This window comes from Chrysoperla carnea, unplaced genomic scaffold (assembly GCF_905475395.1).
Source record: "Chrysoperla carnea unplaced genomic scaffold, inChrCarn1.1, whole genome shotgun sequence".
In the NCBI taxonomy this organism is placed as follows: Eukaryota; Metazoa; Arthropoda; class Insecta; order Neuroptera; family Chrysopidae; genus Chrysoperla; species Chrysoperla carnea.
In genome coordinates, this window is record NW_025408233.1 from 3,063,156 (window position 1) to 3,089,027 (window position 25,872).

Below are 25,872 nucleotides of genomic sequence, written 5' to 3' on the forward strand. Positions count from 1 at the left end.
TGGCTTCTTTAGACTGGGACCAATCATAAAAGACCTATATATATGCATATCGACTTACCTGGATCAAAATTTCACTCTTTTGTATAGTCCTGGCACTCTAGATTCGACATCGAAAATTTTCAAAAAATTTGTATTTTATCAAAAAATGTCAAATTATGATCATTTTTGGCTTATTTAGACTGGGACCAATCATAAAAGACCTATATATATGCATATCGACTTACCTGGATCAAAATTTCACTCTTTTGTATAGTCCTGGCACTCTAGATTCGACATCGAAAATTTTCAAAAAATTTGTTTTTTATCAAAAAATGTTAAATTATGATCATTTTGGGCTTATTTAGACTGGGATTAATCATAAAAGACCTATATATATGCATATCGACCTACCTGGATCAAAATTTCACTCTTTTGTATAGTCCTTGCACTCTAGATTCGACATCGAAAATTTTCAAAAAATTTGTTTTTTTTCAAAAAATGTCAAATTATGATCATTTTTGGCTTATTTAGACTGGGACCAATCATAAAAGACCTATATGTATGCATATCGACTTACCTGGATCAAAATTTCACTCTTTTGTATAGTCCTGGCACTCTAGATTCGACATCGAAAATTTTCAAAAAATTTGTATTTTATCAAAAAATGTCAAATTATGATCATTTTTGGCTTATTTAGACTGGGACCAATCATAAAAGACCTATATATATGCATATCGACTTACCTGGATCAAAATTTCACTCTTTTGTATAGTCCTGGCACTCTAGATTCGACATCGAAAATTTTCAAAAAATTTGTATTTTATCAAAAAATGTCAAATTATGATCATTTTTGGCTTATTTAGACTGGGACCAATCATAAAAGACCTATATATATGCATATCGACTTACCTGGATCAAAATTTCACTCTTTTGTATAGTCCTGGCACTCTAGATTCGACATCGAAAATTTTCAAAAAATTTGTATTTTATCAAAAAATGTCAAATTATGATCATTTTTGGCTTATTTAGACTGGGACCAATCATAAAAGACCTATATAAATGCATATCGACTTACCTGGATCAAAATTTCACTCTTTTGTATAGTCCTGGTACTCTAGATTCGACATCGAAAATTTTCAAAAAATTTGTTTTTTATCAAAAAATGTCAAATTATGATCATTTTTGGCTTATTTAGACTGGGACCAATCATAAAAGACCTATATATATGCATATCGACTTACCTGGATCAAAATTTCACTCTTTTGTATAGTCCTGGCACTCTGGATTCGACATCGAAAATTTTCAAAAAATTTGTATTTTATCAAAAAATGTCAAATTATGATCATTTTTGGCTTATTTAGACTGGGACCAATCATAATAGACCTATTTATGCATATCGACTTACCTGGATCAAAATTTCACTCTTTTGTATAGTCCTGGCACTCTAGATTCGACATCGAAAATTTTCAAAAAATTTGTATTTTATCAAAAAATGTCAAATTATGATCATTTTTGGCTTATTTAGACTGGGACCAATCATAAAAGACCTATATATATGCATATCGACTTACCTGGATCAAAATTTCACTCTTTTGTATAGTCCTGGCACTCTAGATTCGACATCGAAAATTTTCAAAAAATTTTTATTTTATCAAAAAATGTCAAATTATGATCATTTTTGGCTTCTTTAGACTGGGACCAATCATAAAAGACCTATATATATGCATATCGACTTACCTGGATCAAAATTTCACTCTTTTGTATAGTCCTGGCACTCTAGATTCGACATCGAAAATTTTCAAAAAATTTGTATTTTATCAAAAAATGTCAAATTATGATCATTTTTGGCTTATTTAGACTGGGACCAATCATAAAAGACCTATATATATGCATATCGACTTACCTGGATCAAAATTTCACTCTTTTGTATAGTCCTGGCACTCTAGATTCGACATCGAAAATTTTCAAAAAATTTGTATTTTATCAAAAAATGTCAAATTATGATCATTTTTGGCTTATTTAGACTGGGACCAATCATAAAAGACCTATATAAATGCATATCGACTTACCTGGATCAAAATTTCACTCTTTTGTATAGTCCTGGTACTCTAGATTTGACATCGAAAATTTTCAAAAAATTTGTTTTTTATCAAAAAATGTCAAATTATGATCATTTTTGGCTTATTTAGACTGGGACCAATCATAAAAGACCTATATATATGCATATCGACTTACCTGGATCAAAATTTCACTCTTTTGTATAGTCCTGGCACTCTGGATTCGACATCGAAAATTTTCAAAAAATTTGTATTTTATCAAAAAATGTCAAATTATGATCATTTTTGGCTTATTTAGACTGGGACCAATCATAATAGACCTATTTATGCATATCGACTTACCTGGATCAAAATTTCACTCTTTTGTATAGTCCTGGCACTCTAGATTCGACATCGAAAATTTTCAAAAAATTTGTATTTTATCAAAAAATGTCAAATTATGATCATTTTTGGCTTATTTAGACTGGGACCAATCATAAAAGACCTATATATATGCATATCGACTTACCTGGATCAAAATTTCACTCTTTTGTATAGTCCTGGCACTCTAGATTCGACATCGAAAATTTTCAAAAAATTTGTATTTTATCAAAAAATGTCAAATTATGATCATTTTTGGCTTCTTTAGACTGGGACCAATCATAAAAGACCTATATATATGCATATCGACTTACCTGGATCAAAATTTCACTCTTTTGTATAGTCCTGGCACTCTAGATTCGACATCGAAAATTTTCAAAAAATTTGTATTTTATCAAAAAATGTCAAATTATGATCATTTTTGGCTTATTTAGACTGGGACCAATCATAAAAGACCTATATATATGCATATCGACTTACCTGGATCAAAATTTCACTCTTTTGTATAGTCCTGGCACTCTAGATTCGACATCGAAAATTTTCAAAAAATTTGTTTTTTATCAAAAAATGTTAAATTATGATCATTTTGGGCTTATTTAGACTGGGATTAATCATAAAAGACCTATATATATGCATATCGACCTACCTGGATCAAAATTTCACTCTTTTGTATAGTCCTTGCACTCTAGATTCGACATCGAAAATTTTCAAATAATTTGTTTTTTTTCAAAAAATGTCAAATTATGATCATTTTTGGCTTATTTAGACTGGGACCAATCATAAAAGACCTATATGTATGCATATCGACTTACCTGGATCAAAATTTCACTCTTTTGTATAGTCCTGGCACTCTAGATTCGACATCGAAAATTTTCAAAAAATTTGTATTTTATCAAAAAATGTCAAATTATGATCATTTTTGGCTTATTTAGACTGGGACCAATCATAAAAGACCTATATATATGCATATCGACTTACCTGGATCAAAATTTCACTCTTTTGTATAGTCCTGGCACTCTAGATTCGACATCGAAAATTTTCAAAAAATTTGTATTTTATCAAAAAATGTCAAATTATGATCATTTTTGGCTTATTTAGACTGGGACCAATCATAAAAGACCTATATATATGCATATCGACTTACCTGGATCAAAATTTCACTCTTTTGTATAGTCCTGGCACTCTAGATTCGACATCGAAAATTTTCAAAAAATTTGTATTTTATCAAAAAATGTCAAATTATGATCATTTTTGGCTTATTTAGACTGGGACCAATCATAAAAGACCTATATAAATGCATATCGACTTACCTGGATCAAAATTTCACTCTTTTGTATAGTCCTGGCACTCTAGATTCGACATCGAAAATTTTCAAAAAATTTGTTTTTTATCAAAAAATGTCAAATTATGATCATTTTTGGCTTATTTAGACTGGGACCAATCATAAAAGACCTATATATATGCATATCGACTTACCTGGATCAAAATTTCACTCTTTTGTATAGTCCTGGCACTCTAGATTCGACATCGAAAATTTTCAAAAAATTTGTATTTTATCAAAAAATGTCAAATTATGATCATTTTTGGCTTATTTAGACTGGGACCAATCATAAAAGACCTATATATATGCATATCGACTTACCTGGATCAAAATTTCACTCTTTTGTATAGTCCTGGCACTCTAGATTCGACATCGAAAATTTTCAAAAAATTTGTATTTTATCAAAAAATGTCAAATTATGATCATTTTTGGCTTATTTAGACGGGGACCAATCATAAAAGACCTATATATATGCATATCGACTTACCTGGATCAAAATTTCACTCTTTTGTATAGTCCTGGCACTCTAGATTCGACATCGAAAATTTTCAAAAAATTTGTATTTTATCAAAAAATGTCAAATTATGATCATTTTTGGCTTATTTAGACTGGGACCAATCATAAAAGACCTATATATATGCATATCGACTTACCTGGATCAAAATTTCACTCTTTTGTATAGTCCTGGCACTCTAGATTCGACATCGAAAATTTTCAAAAAATTTGTATTTTATCAAAAAATGTCAAATTATGATCATTTTCGGCTTATTTAGACTGGGACCAATCATAAAAGACCTATATAAATGCATATCGACTTAAATGGATCAAAATTTCACTCTTTTGTATAGTCCTGGCACTCTAGATTCGACATCGAAAATTTTCAAAAAATTTGTTTTTTATCAAAAAATGTCAAATTATGATCATTTTTGGCTTATTTAGACTGGGACCAATCATAAAAGACCTATATATATGCATATCGACTTACCTGGATCAAAATTTCACTCTTTTGTATAGTCCTGGCACTCTAGATTCGACATCGAAAATTTTCAAAAAATTTGTATTTTATCAAAAAATATCAAATTATGATCATTTTTGGCTTATTTAGACTGGGACCAATCATAAAAGACCTATATATATGCATATCGACTTACCTGGATCAAAATTTCACTCTTTTGTATAGTCCTGGCACTCTAGATTCGACATCGAAAATTTTCAAAAAATTTGTATTTTATCAAAAAATGTCAAATTATGATCATTTTTGGCTTATTTAGACTGGGACCAATCATAAAAGACCTATATAAATGCATATCGACTTACCTGGATCAAAATTTCACTCTTTTGTATAGTCCTGGCACTCTAGATTCGACATCGAAAATTTTCAAAAAATTTGTTTTTTATCAAAAAATGTCAAATTATGATCATTTTTGGCTTATTTAGACTGGGACCAATCATAAAAGACCTATATATATGCATATCGACTTACCTGGATCAAAATTTCACTCTTTTGTATAGTCCTGGCACTCTAGATTCGACATCGAAAATTTTCAAAAAATTTGTTTTTTATCAAAAAATGTCAAATTATGATCATTTTTGGCTTATTTAGACTGGGACCAATCATAAAAGACCTATATATATGCATATCGACTAACCTGGATCAAAATTTCACTCTTTTGTATAGTCCTGGCACTCTAGATTCGACATCGAAAATTTTCAAAAAATTTGTATTTTATCAAAAAATGTCAAATTATGATCATTTTTGGCTTAATTAGACTGGGACCAATCATAAAAGACCTATATATATGCATATCGACTTACCTGGATCAAAATTTCACTCTTTTGTATAGTCCTGGCACTCTAGATTCGACATCGAAAATTTTCAAAAAATTTGTTTTTTATCAAAAAATGTTAAATTATGATCATTTTGGGCTTATTTAGACTGGGATTAATCATAAAAGACCTATATATATGCATATCGACCTACCTGGATCAAAATTTCACTCTTTTGTATAGTCCTTGCACTCTAGATTCGACATCGAAAATTTTCAAAAAATTTGTATTTTATCAAAAAATGTCAAATTATGATCATTTTTGGCTTATTTAGACTGGGACCAATCATAAAAGACCTATATATATGCATATCGACTTACCTGGATCAAAATTTCACTCTTTTGTATAGTCCTGGCACTCTAGATTCGACATCGAAAATTTTCAAAAAATTTTTATTTTATCAAAAAATGTCAAATTATGATCATTTTTGGCTTATTTAGACTGGGACCAATCATAAAAGACCTATATAAATGCATATCGACTTACCTGGATCAAAATTTCACTCTTTTGTATAGTCCTGGCACTCTAGATTCGACATCGAAAATTTTCAAAAAATTTGTTTTTTATCAAAAAATGTCAAATTATGATCATTTTTGGCTTATTTAGACTGGGACCAATCATAAAAGACCTATATATATGCATATCGACTTACCTGGATCAAAATTTCACTCTTCTGTATAGTCCTGGCACTCTAGATTCGACATCGAAAATTTTCAAAAAATTTGTTTTTTATCAAAAAATGTCAAATTATGATCATTTTTGGCTTATTTAGACTGGGACCAATCATAAAAGACCTATATATATGCATATCGACTAACCTGGATCAAAATTTCACTCTTTTGTATAGTCCTGGCACTCTAGATTCGACATCGAAAATTTTCAAAAAATTTGTATTTTATCAAAAAATGTCAAATTATGATCATTTTTGGCTTATTTAGACTGGGACCAATCATAAAAGACTTATATATATGCATATCGACTTACCTGGATCAAAATTTCACTCTTTTGTATAGTCCTGGCACTCTAGATTCGACATCGAAAATTTTCAAAAAATTTGTATTTTATCAAAAAATGTCAAATTATGATCATTTTTGGCTTATTTAGACTGGGACCAATCATAAAAGACCTATATAAATGCATATCGACTTACCTGGATCAAAATTTCACTCTTTTGTATAGTCCTGGCACTCTAGATTCGACATCGAAAATTTTCAAAAAATTTGTTTTTTATCAAAAAATGTCAAATTATGATCATTTTTGGCTTATTTAGACTGGGACCAATCATAAAAGACCTATATATATGCATATCGACTTACCTGGATCAAAATTTCACTCTTTTGTATAGTCCTGGCACTCTAGATTCGACATCGAAAATTTTCAAAAAATTTGTTTTTTATCAAAAAATGTCAAATTATGATCATTTTTGGCTTATTTAGACTGGGACCAATCATAAAAGACCTATATATATGCATATCGACTAACCTGGATCAAAATTTCACTCTTTTGTATAGTCCTGGCACTCTAGATTCGACATCGAAAATTTTCAAAAAATTTTTATTTTATCAAAAAATGTCAAATTATGATCATTTTTGGCTTATTTAGACTGGGACCAATCATAAAAGACCTATATATATGCATATCGACTTACCTGGATCAAAATTTCACTCTTTTGTATAGTCCTGGCACTCTAGGTTCGACATCGAAAATTTTCAAAAAATTTGTATTTTATCAAAAAATGTCAAATTATGATCATTTTTGGCTTATTTAGACTGGGACCAAACATAAAAGACCTATATATATGCATATCGACTTACCTGGATCAAAATTTCACTCTTTTGTGTAGTCCTGGCACTCTAGGTTCGACATCGAAAATTTTCAAAAAATTTGTATTTTATCAAAAAATGTCAAATTATGATCATTTTTGGCTTATTTAGACTGGGACCAATCATAAAAGACCTATATAAATGCATATCGACTTACCTGGATCAAAATTTCACTCTTTTGTATAGTCCTGGCACTCTAGATTCGACATCGAAAATTTTCAAAAAATTTGTTTTTTATCAAAAAATGTCAAATTATGATCATTTTTGGCTTATTTAGACTGGGACCAATCATAAAAGACCTATATATATGCATATCGACTTACCTGGATCAAAATTTCACTCTTTTGTATAGTCCTGGCACTCTAGATTCGACATCGAAAATTTTCAAAAAATTTGTATTTTATCAAAAAATGTCAAATTATGATCATTTTTGGCTTATTTAGACTGGGACCAATCATAAAAGACCTATATATATGCATATCGACTTACCTGGATCAAAATTTCACTCTTTTGTATAGTCCTGGCACTCTAGGTTCGACATCGAAAATTTTCAAAAAATTTGTATTTTATCAAAAAATGTCAAATTATGATCATTTTTGGCTTATTTAGACTGGGACCAATCATAAAAGACCTATATAAATGCATATCGACTTACCTGGATCAAAATTTCACTCTTTTGTATAGTCCTGGCACTCTAGATTCGACATCGAAAATTTTCAAAAAATTTGTTTTTTATCAAAAAATGTCAAATTATGATCATTTTTGGCTTATTTAGACTGGGACCAATCATAAAAGACCTATATATATGCATATCGACTTACCTGGATCAAAATTTCACTCTTTTGTATAGTCCTGGCACTCTAGATTCGACATCGAAAATTTTCAAAAAATTTGTATTTTATCAAAAAATGTCAAATTATGATCATTTTTGGCTTATTAAGACTGGGACCAATCATAAAAGACCTATATATATGCATATCGACTTACCTGGATCAAAATTTCACTCTTTTGTATAGTCCTGGCACTCTAGATTCGACATCGAAAATTTTCAAAAAATTTGTATTTTATCAAAAAATGTCAAATTATGATCATTTTTGGCTTATTTAGACTGGGACCAATCATAAAAGACCTATATAAATGCATATCGACTTACCTGGATCAAAATTTCACTCTTTTGTATAGTCCTGGCACTCTAGATTCGACATCGAAAATTTTCAAAAAATTTGTTTTTTATCAAAAAATGTCAAATTATGATCATTTTTGGCTTATTTAGACTGGGACCAATCATAAAAGACCTATATATATGCATATCGACTTACCTGGATCAAAATTTCACTCTTTTGTATAGTCCTGGCACTCTAGATTCGACATCGAAAATTTTCAAAAAATTTGTTTTTTATCAAAAAATGTCAAATTATGATCATTTTTGGCTTATTTAGACTGGGACCAATCATAAAAGACCTATATATATGCATATCGACTAACCTGGATCAAAATTTCACTCTTTTGTATAGTCCTGGCACTCTAGATTCGACATCGAAAATTTTCAAAAAATTTGTATTTTATCAAAAAATGTCAAATTATGATCATTTTTGGCTTATTTAGACTGGGACCAAACATAAAAGACCTATATATATGCATATCGACTTACCTGGATCAAAATTTCACTCTTTTGTATAGTCCTGGCACTCTAGATTCGACATCGAAAATTTTCAAAAAATTTGTATTTTATCAAAAAATGTCAAATTATGATCATTTTTGGCTTATTTAGACTGGGACCAATCATAAAAGACCTATATATATGCATATCGACTTACCTGGATCAAAATTTCACTCTTTTGTATAGTCCTGGCACTCTAGATTCGACATCGAAAATTTTCAAAAAATTTGTATTTTATCAAAAAATGTCAAATTATGATCATTTTTGGCTTATTTAGACTGGGACCAATCATAAAAGACCTATATGTATGCATATCGACTTACCTGGATCAAAATTTCACTCTTTTGTATAGTCCTGGCACTCTAGATTCGACATCGAAAATTTTCAAAAAATTTTTATTTTATCAAAAAATGTCAAATTATGATCATTTTTGGCTTATTTAGACTGGGACCAATCATAAAAGACCTATATATATGCATATCGACTTACCTGGATCAAAATTTCACTCTTTTGTATAGTCCTGGCACTCTAGATTCGACATCGAAAATTTTCAAAAAATTTGTATTTTATCAAAAAATGTCAAATTATGATCATTTTTGGCTTATTTAGACTGGGACCAATCATAAAAGACCTATATATATGCATATCGACTTACCTGGATCAAAATTTCACTCTTTTGTATAGTCCTGGCACTCTAGATTCGACATCGAAAATTTTCAAAAAATTTGTATTTTATCAAAAAATGTCAAATTATGATCATTTTTGGCTTATTTAGACTGGGACCAATCATAAAAGACCTATATAAATGCATATCGACTTACCTGGATCAAAATTTCACTCTTTTGTATAGTCCTGGCACTCTAGATTCGACATCGAAAATTTTCAAAAAATTTGTTTTTTATCAAAAAATGTCAAATTATGATCATTTTTGGCTTATTTAGACTGGGACCAATCATAAAAGACCTATATATATGCATATCGACTTACCTGGATCAAAATTTCACTCTTTTGTATAGTCCTGGCACTCTAGATTCGACATCGAAAATTTTCAAAAAATTTGTTTTTTATCAAAAAATGTCAAATTATGATCATTTTTGGCTTATTTAGACTGGGACCAATCATAAAAGACCTATATATATGCATATCGACTAACCTGGATCAAAATTTCACTCTTTTGTATAGTCCTGGCACTCTAGATTCGACATCGAAAATTTTCAAAAAATTTGTATTTTATCAAAAAATGTCAAATTATGATCATTTTTGGCTTATTTAGACTGGGACCAATCGTAAAAGACCTATATATATGCATATCGACTTACCTGGATCAAAATTTCACTCTTTTGTATAGTCCTGGCACTCTAGATTCGACATCGAAAATTTTCAAAAAATTTGTATTTTATCAAAAAATGTCAAATTATGATCATTTTTGGCTTATTTAGACTGGGACCAATCATAAAAGACCTATATATATGCATATCGACTTACCTGGATCAAAATTTCACTCTTTTGTATAGTCCTGGCACTCTAGATTCGACATCGAAAATTTTCAAAAAATTTGTATTTTATCAAAAAATGTCAAATTATGATCATTTTTGGCTTATTTAGACTGGGACCAATCATAAAAGACCTATATATATGCATATCGACTTACCTGGATCAAAGTTTCACTCTTTTGTATAGTCCTGGCACTCTAGATTCGACACGAAAATTTTCAAAAAATTTGTATTTTATCAAAAAATGTCAAATTATGATCATTTTTGGCTTATTTAGACTGGGACCAATCATTAAAGACCTATATATATGCATATCGACCTACCTGGATCAAAATTTCACTCTTTTGTATAATCCTGGCACTCTAGATTCGACATCGAAAATTTTCAAAAAATTTGTTTTTTATCAAAAAATGTCAAATTCTGATCATTTTTGGCTTATTTAGACTGGGACCAATCATAAAAGACCTATATATATGCATATCGACTTACCTGGATCAAAATTTCACTCTTTTGTATAGTCCTGGCACTCTCGATTCGACATCGAAAATTTTCAAAAAATTTGTATTTTATCAAAAAATGTCAAATTGTGATCATTTTTGGCTTATTTAGACTGGGACCAATCATAAAAGACCTATATATATGCATATCGACCTACCTGGATCAAAATTTCACTCTTTTGTATAGTCCTGGCACTCTAGATTCGACATCGAAAATTTTCAAAAAATTTGTATTTTATCAAAAAATGTCAAATTATGATCATTTTTGGCTTATTTAGACTGGGACCAATCATAAAAGACCTATATATATGCATATCGACTTACCTGGATCAAAATTTCACTCTTTTGTATAGTCCTGGCACTCTAGATTCGACATCGAAAATTTTCAAAAAATTTGTATTTTATCAAAAAATGTCAAATTATGATAATTTTTGGCTTATTTAGACTGGGACCAATCATAAAAGACCTATATAAATGCATATCGACTTACCTGGATCAAAATTTCACTCTTTTGTATAGTCCTGGCACTCTAGATTCGACATCGAAAATTTTCAAAAAATTTGTTTTTTATCAAAAAATGTCAAATTATGATCATTTTTGGCTTATTTAGACTGGGACCAATCATAAAAGACCTATATATATGCATAACGACTTACCTGGATCAAAATTTCACTCTTTTGTATAGTCCTGGCACTCTAGATTCGACATCGAAAATTTTCAAAAAATTTGTTTTTTATCAAAAAATGTCAAATTATGATCATTTTTGGCTTATTTAGACTGGGACCAATCATAAAAGACCTATATATATGCATATCGACTAACCTGGATCAAAATTTCACTCTTTTGTATAGTCCTGGCACTCTAGATTCGACATCGAAAATTTTCAAAAAATTTGTATTTTATCAAAAAATGTCAAATTATGATCATTTTTGGCTTATTTAGACTGGGACCAATCATAAAAGACCTATATATATGCATATCGACTTACCTGGATCAAAATTTCACTCTTTTGTATAGTCCTGGCACTCTAGATTCGACATCGAAAATTTTCAAAAAATTTGTATTTTATCAAAAAATGTCAAATTATGATCATTTTTGGCTTATTTAGACTGGGACCAATCATAAAAGACCTATATATATGCATATCGACTTACCTGGATCAAAATTTCACTCTTTTGTATAGTCCTGGCACTCTAGATTCGACATCGAAAATTTTCAAAAAATTTGTATTTTACCAAAAAATGTCAAATTATGATCATTTTCGGCTTATTTAGACTGGGACCAATCATAAAAGACCTATATATATGCATATCGACTTACCTGGATCAAAATTTCACTCTTTTGTATAGTCCTGGCACTCTAGATTCGACATCGAAAATTTTCAAAAAATTTGTATTTTATCAAAAAATGTCAAATTATGATCATTTTTGGCTTATTTAGACTGGGACCAATCATAAAAGACCTATATATATGCATATCGACTTACCTGGATCAAAGTTTCACTCTTTTGTATAGTCCTGTCACTCTAGATTCGACACGAAAATTTTCAAAAAATTTGAATTTTATCAAAAAATGTCAAATTATGATCATTTTTGGCTTATTTAGACTGGGACCAATCATAAAAGACCTATATATATGCATATCGACTTAACTTGATCAAAATTTCACTCTTTTGTATAGTCCTGGCACTCTAGAATCGACATCGAAAATTTTCAAAAAATTTGTTTTTTATCAAAAAATGTCAAATTATGATCATTTTTGGCTTATTTAGACTGGGACCAATCATAAAAGACCTATATATATGCATATCGACTTACCTAGATCAAAATTTCACTCTTTTGTATAGTCCTGGCACTCTAGATTCGACATCGAAAATTTTCAAAAAATTTGTATTTTATCAAAAAATGTCAAATTATGATCATTTTTGGCTTATTTAGACTGGGACCAATCATAAAAGACCTATATATATGCATATCGACCTACCTGGATCAAAATTTCACTCTTTTGTATAGTCCTGGCACTCTAGATTCAACATCGAAAATTTTCAAAAAATTTGTATTTTATCAAAAAATGTCAAATTATGATCATTTTTGGCTTATTTAGACTGGGACCAATCATAAAAGACCTATATATATGCATATCGACTTACCTGGATCAAAATTTCACTCTTTTGTATAGTCCTGGCACTCTAGATTCGACATCGAAAATTTTCAAAAAATTTGTATTTTATCAAAAAATGTCAAATTATGATCATTTTTGGCTTATTTAGACTGGGACCAATCATAAAAGACCTATATAAATGCATATCGACTTACCTGGATCAAAATTTCACTCTTTTGTATAGTCTTGGCACTCTAGATTCGACATCGAAAATTTTCAAAAAATTTGTTTTTTATCAAAAAATGTCAAATTATGATCATTTTTGGCTTATTTAGACTGGGACCAATCATAAAAGACCTATATATATGCATAACGACTTACCTGGATCAAAATTTCACTCTTTTGTATAGTCCTGGCACTCTAGATTCGACATCGAAAATTTTCAAAAAATTTGTTTTTAATCAAAAAATGTCAAATTATGATCATTTTTGGCTTATTTAGACTGGGACCAATCATAAAAGACCTATATATATGCATATCGCCTTACCTGGATCAAAATTTCACTCTTTTGTATAGTCCTGGCACTCTAGATTCGACATCGAAAATTTTCAAAAAATTTGTATTTTACCAAAAAATGTCAAATTATGATCATTTTTGGCTTATTTAGACTGGGACCAATCATAAAAGACCTATATATATGCATATCGACTTACCTGGATCAAAATTTCACTCTTTTGTATAGTCCTGGCACTCTAGATTCGACATCGAAAATTTTCAAAAAATTTGTATTTTATCAAAAAATGTCAAATTATGATCATTTTTGGCTTATTTAGACGGGGACCAATCATAAAAGACCTATATATATGCATATCGACTTACCTGGATCAAAGTTTCACTCTTTTGTATAGTCCTGGCACTCTAGATTCGACACGAAAATTTTCAAAAAATTTGAATTTTATCAAAAAATGTCAAATTATGATCATTTTTGGCTTATTTAGACTGGGACCAATCATAAAAGACCTATATAAATGCATATCGACTTACCTGGATCAAATTTTCACTCTTTTGTATAGTCTTGGCACTCTAGATTCGACATCGAAAATTTTCAAAAAATTTGTTTTTTATCAAAAAATGTCAAATTATGATCATTTTTGGCTTATTTAGACTGGGACCAATCATAAAAGACCTATATATATGCATAACGACTTACCTGGATCAAAATTTCACTCTTTTGTATAGTCCTGGCACTCTAGATTCGACATCGAAAATTTTCAAAAAATTTGATTTTTTATCAAAAAATGTCAAATTATGATCATTTTTGGCTTATTTAGACTGGGACCAATCATAAAAGACCTATATATATGCATATCGACCTACCTGGATCAAAATTTCACTCTTTTGTATAGTCCTGGCACTCTAGATTCGACATCGAAAATTTTCAAAAAATTTGTATTTTATCAAAAAATGTCAAATTATGATCATTTTTGGCTTATTTAGACTGGGACCAATCATAAAAGACCTATATATATGCATATCGACTTACCTGGATCAAAATTTCACTCTTTTGTATAGTCCTGGCACTCTAGATTCGACATCGAAAATTTTCAAAAAATTTGTATTTTATCAAAAAATGTCAAATTATGATCATTTTTGGCTTATTTAGACTGGGACTAATCATAAAAGACCTATATATATGCATATCGACTTACCTGGATCAAAATTTCACTCTTTTGTATAGTCCTGGCACTCTAGATTCGACATCGAAAATTTTCAAAAAATTTGTATTTTACCAAAAAATGTCAAATTATGATCATTTTTGGCTTATTTAGACTGGGACCAATCATAAAAGACCTATATATATGCATATCGCCTTACCTGGATCAAAATTTCACTCTTTTGTATAGTCCTGGCACTCTAGATTCGACATCGAAAATTTTCAAAAAATTTGTATTTTATCAAAAAATGTCAAATTATGATCATTTTTGGCTTATTTAGACTGGGACCAATCATAAAAGACCTATATATGTGCATATCGACTTACCTGGATCAAAATTTCACTCTTTTGTATAGTCCTGACACTCTAGATTCGACATCGAAAATTTTCAAAAAATTTGTATTTTATCAAAAAATGTCAAATTATGATCATTTTTGGCTTATTTAGACTGGGACCAATCATAAAAGACCTATATATATGCATATCGACTAACCTGGATCAAAATTTCACTCTTTTGTATAGTCCTGGCACTCTAGATTCGACATCGAAAATTTTCAAAAAATTTGTATTTTATCAAAAAATGTCAAATTATGATCATTTTTGGCTTATTTAGACTGGGACCAATCATAAAAGACCTATATATATGCATATCGACTTACCTGGATCAAAATTTCACTCTTTTGTATAGTCCTGGCACTCTAGATTCGACATCGAAAATTTTCAAAAAATTTGTATTTTATCAAAAAATGTCAAATTATGATCATTTTTGGCTTATTTAGACTGGGACCAATCATAAAAGACCTATATATATGCATATCGACTTACCTGGATCAAAATTTCACTCTTTTGTATAGTCCTGGCACTCTAGATTCGACATCGAAAATTTTCAAAAAATTTGTTTTTTATCAAAAAATGTCAAATTATGATCATTTTTGGCTTATTTAGACTGGGACCAATCATAAAAGACCTATATATATGCATATCGACTAACCTGGATCAAAATTTCACTCTTTTGTATAGTCCTGGCACTCTAGATTCGACATCGAAAATTTTGAAAAAATTTGTATTTTATCATAAAATGTCAAATTATGATCATTTTTGGCTTATTTAGACTGGGACCAATCATAAAAGACCTATATATATGCATATCGACTTACCTGGATCAAAATTTCACTCTTTTGTATAGTCCTGGCACTCTAGATTCGACATCGAAAATTTTCAAAAAATTTGTATTTTATCAAAAAATGTCAAATTATGATCATTTTTGGCTTATTTAGACTGGGACTAATCATAAAAGACCTATATATATGCATATCGACTTACCTGGATCAAAATTTCACTCTTTTGTATAGTCCTGGCACTCTAGATTCGACATCGAAAATTTTCAAAAAATTTGTATTTTACCAAAAAATGTCAAATTATGATCATTTTTGGCTTATTTAGACTGGGACCAATCATAAAAGACCTATATATATGCATATCGACTTACCTGGATCAAAATTTCACTCTTTTGTATAGTCCTGGCACTCTAGATTCGACATCGAAAATTTTCAAAAAATTTGTTTTTTATAAAAAAATGTCAAATTATGATCATTTTTGGCTTATTTAGACTGGGACCAATCATAAAAGACCTATATATATGCATATCGACTTACCTGGATCAAAATTTCACTCTTTTGTATAGTCCTGGCACTCTAGATTCGACATCGAAAATTTTCAAAAAATTTGTATTTTATCAAAAAATGTCAAATTATGATCATTTTTGGCTTATTTAGACTGGGACCAATCATAAAAGACCTATACATATGCATATCGACTTACCTGGATCAAAATTTCACTCTTTTGTATAGTCCTGGCACTCTAGATTCGACATCGAAAATTTTCAAAAAATTTGTTTTTTATCAAAAAATGTCAAATTATGATCATTTTTGGCTTATTAAGACTGGGACCAATCATAAAAGACCTATATATATGCATATCGACTTACCTGGATCAAAATTTCACTCTTTTGTATAGTCCTGGCACTCTAGATTCGACATCGAAAATTTTCAAAAAATTTGTTTTTTATCAAAAAATGTCAAATTATGATCATTTTTGGCTTATTAAGACTGGGACCAATCATAAAAGACCTATATATATGCATATCGACTTACCTGGATCAAAATTTCACTCTTTTGTATAGTCCTGGCACTCTAGATTCGACATCGAAAATTTTCAAAAAATTTGTATTTTATCAAAAAATGTCAAATTATGATCATTTTTGGCTTATTTAGACTGGGACCAATCATAAAAGACCTATATATATGCATATCGACTTACCTGGATCAAAATTTCACTCTTTTGTATAGTCCTGGCACTCTAGATTCGACATCGAAAATTTTCAAAAAATTTGTATTTTATCAAAAAATGTCAAATTATGATCATTTTTGGCTTATTTAGACTGGGACCAATCATAAAAGACCTATATATATGCATATCGACTTACCTGGATCAAAATTTCACTCTTTTGTATAGTCCTGGCACTCTAGATTTGACATCGAAAATTTTCAAAAAATTTGTATTTTATCAAAAAATGTCAAATTATGATCATTTTTGTCTTATTTAGACTGGGACCAATCATAAAAGACCTATATATATGCATATCGACTAACCTAGATCAAAATTTCACTCTTTTGTATAGTCCTGGCACTCTAGATTCGACATCGAAAATTTTCAAAAAATTTTTTTTTTTATCAAAAAATGTCAAACTATGATCATTTTTGGCTTATTTAGACTTGGACCAATCATAAAAGACCTATTTATATGCATATCGACTTACCTGGATCAAAATTTCACTCTTTTGTATAGTCCTGGCACTCTAGATTCGACATCGAAAATTTTCAAAAAATTTGTTTTTTATCAAAAAATGGCAAATTATGATCATTTTTGGCTTATTTAGACTGGGACCATTCATAAAAGACCTATATATATGCATATCGACTTACCTGGATCAAAATTACACTCTTTTGTATAGTCCTGGCACTCTAGACTCGACATCGAAAATTTTCAAAAAAATTTTTTTATCAAAAAATGTCAAATTATGATCATTTTTGGCTTATTTAGACTGGGACCAATCATAAAAGACCTATATATATGCATATCGACTAACCTGGATCAAAATTTCACTCTTTTGTATAGTCCTGGCACTCTAGATTCGACATCGAAAATTTTGAAAAAATTTGTATTTTATCATAAAATGTCAAATTATGATCATTTTTGGCTTATTTAGACTGGGACCAATCATAAAAGACCTATATATATGCATATCGACTTACCTGGATCAAAATTTCACTCTTTTGTATAGTCCTGGCACTCTAGATTCGACATCGAAAATTTTCAAAAAATTTGTATTTTATCAAAAAATGTCAAATTATGATCATTTTTGGCTTATTTAGACTGGGACTAATCATAAAAGACCTATATATATGCATATCGACTTACCTGGATCAAAATTTCACTCTTTTGTATAGTCCTGGCACTCTAGATTCGACATCGAAAATTTTCAAAAAATTTGTATTTTACCAAAAAATGTCAAATTATGATCATTTTTGGCTTATTTAGACTGGGACCAATCATAAAAGACCTATATATATGCATATCGACTTACCTGGATCAAAATTTCACTCTTTTGTATAGTCCTGGCACTCTAGATTCGACATCGAAAATTTTCAAAAAATTTGTTTTTTATAAAAAAATGTCAAATTATGATCATTTTTGGCTTATTTAGACTGGGACCAATCATAAAAGACCTATATATATGCATATCGACTTACCTGGATCAAAATTTCACTCTTTTGTATAGTCCTGGCACTCTAGATTCGACATCGAAAATTTTCAAAAAATTTGTATTTTATCAAAAAATGTCAAATTATGATCATTTTTGGCTTATTTAGACTGGGACCAATCATAAAAGACCTATACATATGCATATCGACTTACCTGGATCAAAATTTCACTCTTTTGTATAGTCCTGGCACTCTAGATTCGACATCGAAAATTTTCAAAAAATTTGTTTTTTATCAAAAAATGTCAAATTATGATCATTTTTGGCTTATTAAGACTGGGACCAATCATAAAAGACCTATATATATGCATATCGACTTACCTGGATCAAAATTTCACTCTTTTGTATAGTCCTGGCACTCTAGATTCGACATCGAAAATTTTCAAAAAATTTGTTTTTTATCAAAAAATGTCAAATTATGATCATTTTTGGCTTATTAAGACTGGGACCAATCATAAAAGACCTATATATATGCATATCGACTTACCTGGATCAAAATTTCACTCTTTTGTATAGTCCTGGCACTCTAGATTCGACATCGAAAATTTTCAAAAAATTTGTATTTTATCAAAAAATGTCAAATTATGATCATTTTTGGCTTATTTAGACTGGGACCAATCATAAAAGACCTATATATATGCATATCGACTTACCTGGATCAAAATTTCACTCTTTTGTATAGTCCTGGCACTCTAGATTCGACATCGAAAATTTTCAAAAAATTTGTATTTTATCAAAAAATGTCAAATTATGATCATTTTTGGCTTATTTAGACTGGGACCAATCATAAAAGACCTATATATATGCATATCGACTTACCTGGATCAAAATTTCACTCTTTTGTATAGTCCTGGCACTCTAGATTTGACATCGAAAATTTTCAAAAAATTTGTATTTTATCAAAAAATGTCAAATTATGATCATTTTTGTCTTATTTAGACTGGGACCAATCATAAAAGACCTATATATATGCATATCGACTAACCTAGATCAAAATTTCACTCTTTTGTATAGTCCTGGCACTCTAGATTCGACATCGAAAATTTTCAAAAAATTTTTTTTTTTATCAAAAAATGTCAAACTATGATCATTTTTGGCTTATTTAGACTTGGACCAATCATAAAAGACCTATTTATATGCATATCGACTTACCTGGATCAAAATTTCACTCTTTTGTATAGTCCTGGCACTCTAGATTCGACATCGAAAATTTTCAAAAAATTTGTTTTTTATCAAAAAATGGCAAATTATGATCATTTTTGGCTTATTTAGACTGGGACCATTCATAAAAGACCTATATATATGCATATCGACTTACCTGGATCAAAATTACACTCTTTTGTATAGTCCTGGCACTCTAGACTCGACATCGAAAATTTTCAAAAAAATTTTTTTATCAAAAATGTCAAATTATGATCATTTTTGGCTTATTTAGACTGGGACCAATCATAAAAGACCTATTTATATGCATATTGACTTACCTGGATCAAAATTTCACTCTTTTGTATAGTCCTGGCACTCTAGATTCGACATCGAAAATTTTCAAAAAATTTGTATTTTATCAAAAAATATCAAATTATGATAATTTTTGGCTTATTTTGACTGGGACCAATCATAAAAGACCTATATAAATGCATATCGACTTACCTGGATCGAAATTTCACTCTTTTGTATAGTCCTGGCAATCTAGATTCGATATCGAAAATTTTCAAAAAATTTGTTTTTTATCAAAAAATGTCAAATTATTATCATTTTTGGCTTATTTAGACTGGGACCAATCATAAAAGACCTATATATATGGATATCGACTTACCTGGATCAAAATTTCACTCTTTTGTATAGTCCTGGCACTCTAGATTCGACATCGAAAATTTTCAAAAAATTTGTATTTTATCAAAAAATGTCAAATTATGATCATTTTTGGCTTATTTAGACTGGGACCAATCATAATAGACCTATTTATGCATATCGACTTACCTGGATCAAAATTTCACTCTTTTGTATAGTCCTGGCACTCTAGATTCGACATCGAAAATATTCAAAAAATTTGTTTTTTATCAAAAAATGTCAAATTATGATCATTTTTGGCTTATTTAGACTGGGACCAATCATAAAAGACCTATATATATGCATATCGACTAACCTGGATCAAAATTTCACTCTTTTGTATAGTCCTGGCACTCTAGATTCGACATCGAAAATTTTCAAAAAATTTTTTTTTTATCAAAAAATGTCAAACTATGATCATTTTTGGCTTATTTAGACTGGGACCAATCATAAAAGACCTATTTATATGCATATCGACTTACCTGGATCAAAATTTCACTCTTTTGTATAGTCCTGGCACTCTAGATTCGACATCGAAAATTTTCAAAAAATTTGTTTTTCATCAAAAAATGTCAAATTATGATCATTTTTGGCTTATTTAGACTGGGCCCAATCATAAAAGACCTATATATATGCATATCGACTTACCTGGATCAAAATTTCACTCTTTTGTATAGTCCTGGCACTCTAGATTCGACATCGAAAATTTTCAAAAAATTTTTTTTTTATCAAAAAATGTCAAACTATGATCATTTTTGGCTTATTTAGACTGGGACCAATCATAAAAGACCTATTTATATGCATATCGACTTACCTGGTTCAAAATTTCACTCTTTTGTATAGTCCTGGCACTCTAGATTCGACATCGAAAATTTTCAAAAAATTTGTTTTTTATCAAAAAATGTCAAATTATGATCATTTTTGGCTTATTTAGACTGGGACCAATCATAAAAGACCTATATATATGCATATCGACTTACCTGGATCAAAATTTCACTCTTTTGTATAGTCCTGGCACTCTAGATTCGACATCGAAAATTTTCAAAAAATTTGTATTTTATCAAAAAATGTCAAATTATGATCATTTTTGGCTTATTTAGACTGGGACCAATCATAAAAGACCTATATATATGCATATCGACTTACCTGGATCAAAATTTCACTCTTTTGTATAGTCCTGCCACTCTAGATTCGACATCGAAAATTTTCAAAAAATTTGTATTTTATCAAAAAATGTCAAATTATGATAATTTTTGGCTTATTTAGACTAGGACCAATCATAAAAGACCTATATATATGCATATCGACTTACCTGGATCAAAATTTCACTCTTTTGTATAGTCCTGGCACTCTAGATTCGACATCGAAAATTTTCAAAAAATTTGTTTTTTATCAAAAAATGTCAAATTATGATCATTTTTGGCTTATTTAGACTGGGACCAATCATAAAAGACCTATATATATGCATATCGACTTACCTGGATCAAAATTTCACTCTTTTGTATAGTCCTGCCACTCTAGATTCGACATCGAAAATTTTCAAAAAATTTGTATTTTATCAAAAAATGTCAAATTATGATCATTTTTGGCTTATTTAGACTGGGACCAATCATAAAAGACCTATATATATGCATATCGACTGACCTGGATCAAAATTTCACTCTTTTGTATAGTCCTGGCACTCTAGACTCGACATCGAAAATTTTCAAAAAAATTTTTTTATCAAAAATGTCAAATTATGATCATTTTCGGCTTATTTAGACTGGGAATAATCATAAAAGACTTATATATATGCATATCGACTTACCTGGATCAAAATTTCACTCTTTTGTACAGTCCTGGCACTCTAGATTCGACATCGAAAATTTTCAAAAAATTTGTATTTTATCAAAAAATGTCAAATTATGATCATTTTTGGCTTATTTAGACTGGGACCAATCATAAAAGACCTATATATATGCATATCGACTTACCTGGATCAAAATTTCACTCTTTTGTATAGTCCTGGCACTCTAGATTCGACATCGAAAATTTTCAAAAAATTTGTATTTTATCAAAAAATGTCAAATTATGATCATTTTTGGCTTATTTAGACTGGGACCAATCATAAAAGACCTATATATATGCATATCGACTTACCTGGATCAAAATTTCACTCTTTTGTATAGTCCTGCCACTCTAGATTCGACATCGAAAATTTTCAAAAAATTTGTATTTTATCAAAAAATGTCAAATTATGATATTTTTTGGCTTATTTAGACTAGGACCAATCATAAAAGACCTATATATATGCATATCGACTTACCTGGATCAAAATTTCACTCTTTTGTATAGTCCTGGCACTCTAGATTCGACATCGAAAATTTTCAAAAAATTTGTATTTTATCAAAAAATGTCAAATTATGATCATTTTTGGCTTATTTAGACTGGGACCAATCATAAAAGACCTATATATATGCATATCGACTTACCTGGATCAAAATTTCACTCTTTTGTATAGTCCTGCCACTCTAGATTCGACATCGAAAATTTTCAAAAAATTTGTATTTTATCAAAAAATGTCAAATTATGATCATTTTTGGCTTATTTAGACTGGGACCAATCATAAAAGACCTATATATATGCATATCGACTGACCTGGATCAAAATTTCACTCTTTTGTATAGTCCTGGCACTCTAGACTCGACATCGAAAATTTTCAAAAAAATTTTTTTATCAAAAATGTCAAATTATGATCATTTTCGGCTTATTTAGACTGGGACCAATCATAAAAGACTTATATATATGCATATCGACTTACCTGGATCAAAATTTCACTCTTTTGTACAGTCCTGGCACTCTAGATTCGACATCGAAAATTTTCAAAAAATTTGTTTTTTATCAAAAAATGTCAAATTATGATCATTTTTGGCTTATTTAGACTGGGACCAATCATAAAAGACCTATATATATGCATATCGACTTACCTCGATCAAAATTTCACTCTTTTGTATAGTCCTGGCACTCTAGATTCGACATCGAAAATTTTCAAAAAATTAGTTTTTTATCAAAAAATGTCAAATTATGATCATTTTTGGCTTATTTAGACTGGGACCAATCATAAAAGACCTATATATATGCATATCGACTTACCTGGATCAAAATTTTCAAAAAATTTGTATTTTATCAAAAAATGTCAAATTATGATCATTTTTGGCTTATTTAGACTGGGACCAATCATAAAAGACCTATATATATGCATATCGACTTACCTGGATCAAAATTTCACTCTTTTGTATAGTCCTGGCACTCTAGATTCGACATCGAAAATTTTAAAAAAATTTGTATTTTATCAAAAAATGTCAAATTATGATCATTTTTGGCTTATTTAGACTGGGATCAATCATAAAAGACCTATATATATGCATATCGACTTACCTGGATCAAAATTTCACTCTTTTGTATAGTCCTGGCACTCTAGATTCGACATCGAAAATTTTCAAAAAATTTGTATTTTATCAAAAAATGTCAAATTATGATCATTTTTGGCTTATTTAGACTGGGACCAATCATAAAAGACCTATATATATGCATATCGACTTACCTGGATCAAAATTTCACTCTTTTGTATAGTCCTGGCACTCTAGATTCGACATCGAAAATTTTCAAAAAATTTGTTTTTTATCAAAAAATGTCAAATTATGATCATTTTTGGCTTATTAAGACTGGGACCAATCATAAAAGACCTATATATATGCATATCGACTTACCTGGATCAAAATTTCACTCTTTTGTATAGTCCTGGCACTCTAGATTCGACATCGAAAATTTTCAAAAAATTTGTTTTTTATCAAAAAATGTCAAATTATGATCATTTTTGGCTTATTAAGACTGGGACCAATCATAAAAGAACTATATATATGCATATCGACTTACCTGGATCAAAATTTCACTCTTTTGTATAGTCCTGGCACTCTAGATTCGACATCGAAAATTTTCAAAAAATTTGTATTTTATCAAAAAATGTCAAATTATGATCATTTTTGGCTTATTTAGACTGGGACCAATCATAATAGACCTATTTATGCATATCGACTTACCTGAATCAAAATTTCACTCTTTTGTATAGTCCTGGCACTCTAGATTCGACATCGAAAATTTTCAAAAAAATTTTTTTATCAAAAATGTCAAATTATGATCATTTTTGACTTATTTAGACTGGGACCAATCATAAAAGACCTATATATATGCATATCGACTTACCTGGATCAAAATTTCACCCTTTTGTATAGTCCTGGCACTCTAGATTCGACCTCGAAAATTTTCAAAAAATTTGTATTTTATCAAAAAATGTCAAATTATGATAATTTTTGGCTTATTTTGACTGGGACCAATCATAAAAGACCTATATAAATGCATATCGACTTACCTGGATCGAAATTTCACTCTTTTGTATAGTCCTGGCAATCTAGATTCGACATCGAAAATTTTCAAAAAATTTGTTTTTTATCAAAAAATGTCAAATTATGATCATTTTTGGCTTATTTAGACTGGGACCAATCATAAAAGACCTATATATATGCATATCGACTTACCTGGATCAAAATTTCACTCTTTTGTATAGTCCTGGCACTCTAGATTCGACATCGAAAATTTTCAAAAAATTTGTTTTTTATCAAAAAATGTCAAATTATGATCATTTTTGGCTTATTAGGACTGGGACCAATCATAAAAGACCTATATATATGCATATCGACTTACCTGGATCAAAATTTCACTCTTTTGTATAGTCCTGGCACTCTAGATTCGACATCGAAAATTTTCAAAAAATTTGTTTTTTATCAAAAAATGTCAAATTATGATCATTTTTGGCTTATTAAGACTGGGACCAATCATAAAAGAACTATATATATGCATATCGACTTACCTGGATCAAAATTTCACTCTTTTGTATAGTCCTGGCACTCTAGATTCGACATCGAAAATTTTCAAAAAATTTGTATTTTATCAAAAAATGTCAAATTATGATCATTTTTGGCTTATTTAGACTGGGACCAATCATAAAAGACCTATATATATGCATATCGACTTACCTGGATCAAAATTTCACTCTTTTGTATAGTCCTGGCACTCTAGATTTGACATCGAAAATTTTCAAAAAATTTGTATTTTATCAAAAAATGTCAAATTATGATCATTTTTGGCTTATTTAGACTGGGACCAATCATAATAGACCTATTTATGCATATCGACTTACCTGAATCAAAATTTCACTCTTTTGTATAGTCCTGGCACTCTAGATTCGACATCGAAAATTTTCAAAAAAATTTTTTTATCAAAAATGTCAAATTATGATCATTTTTGACTTATTTAGACTGGGACCAATCATAAAAGACCTATATATATGCATAT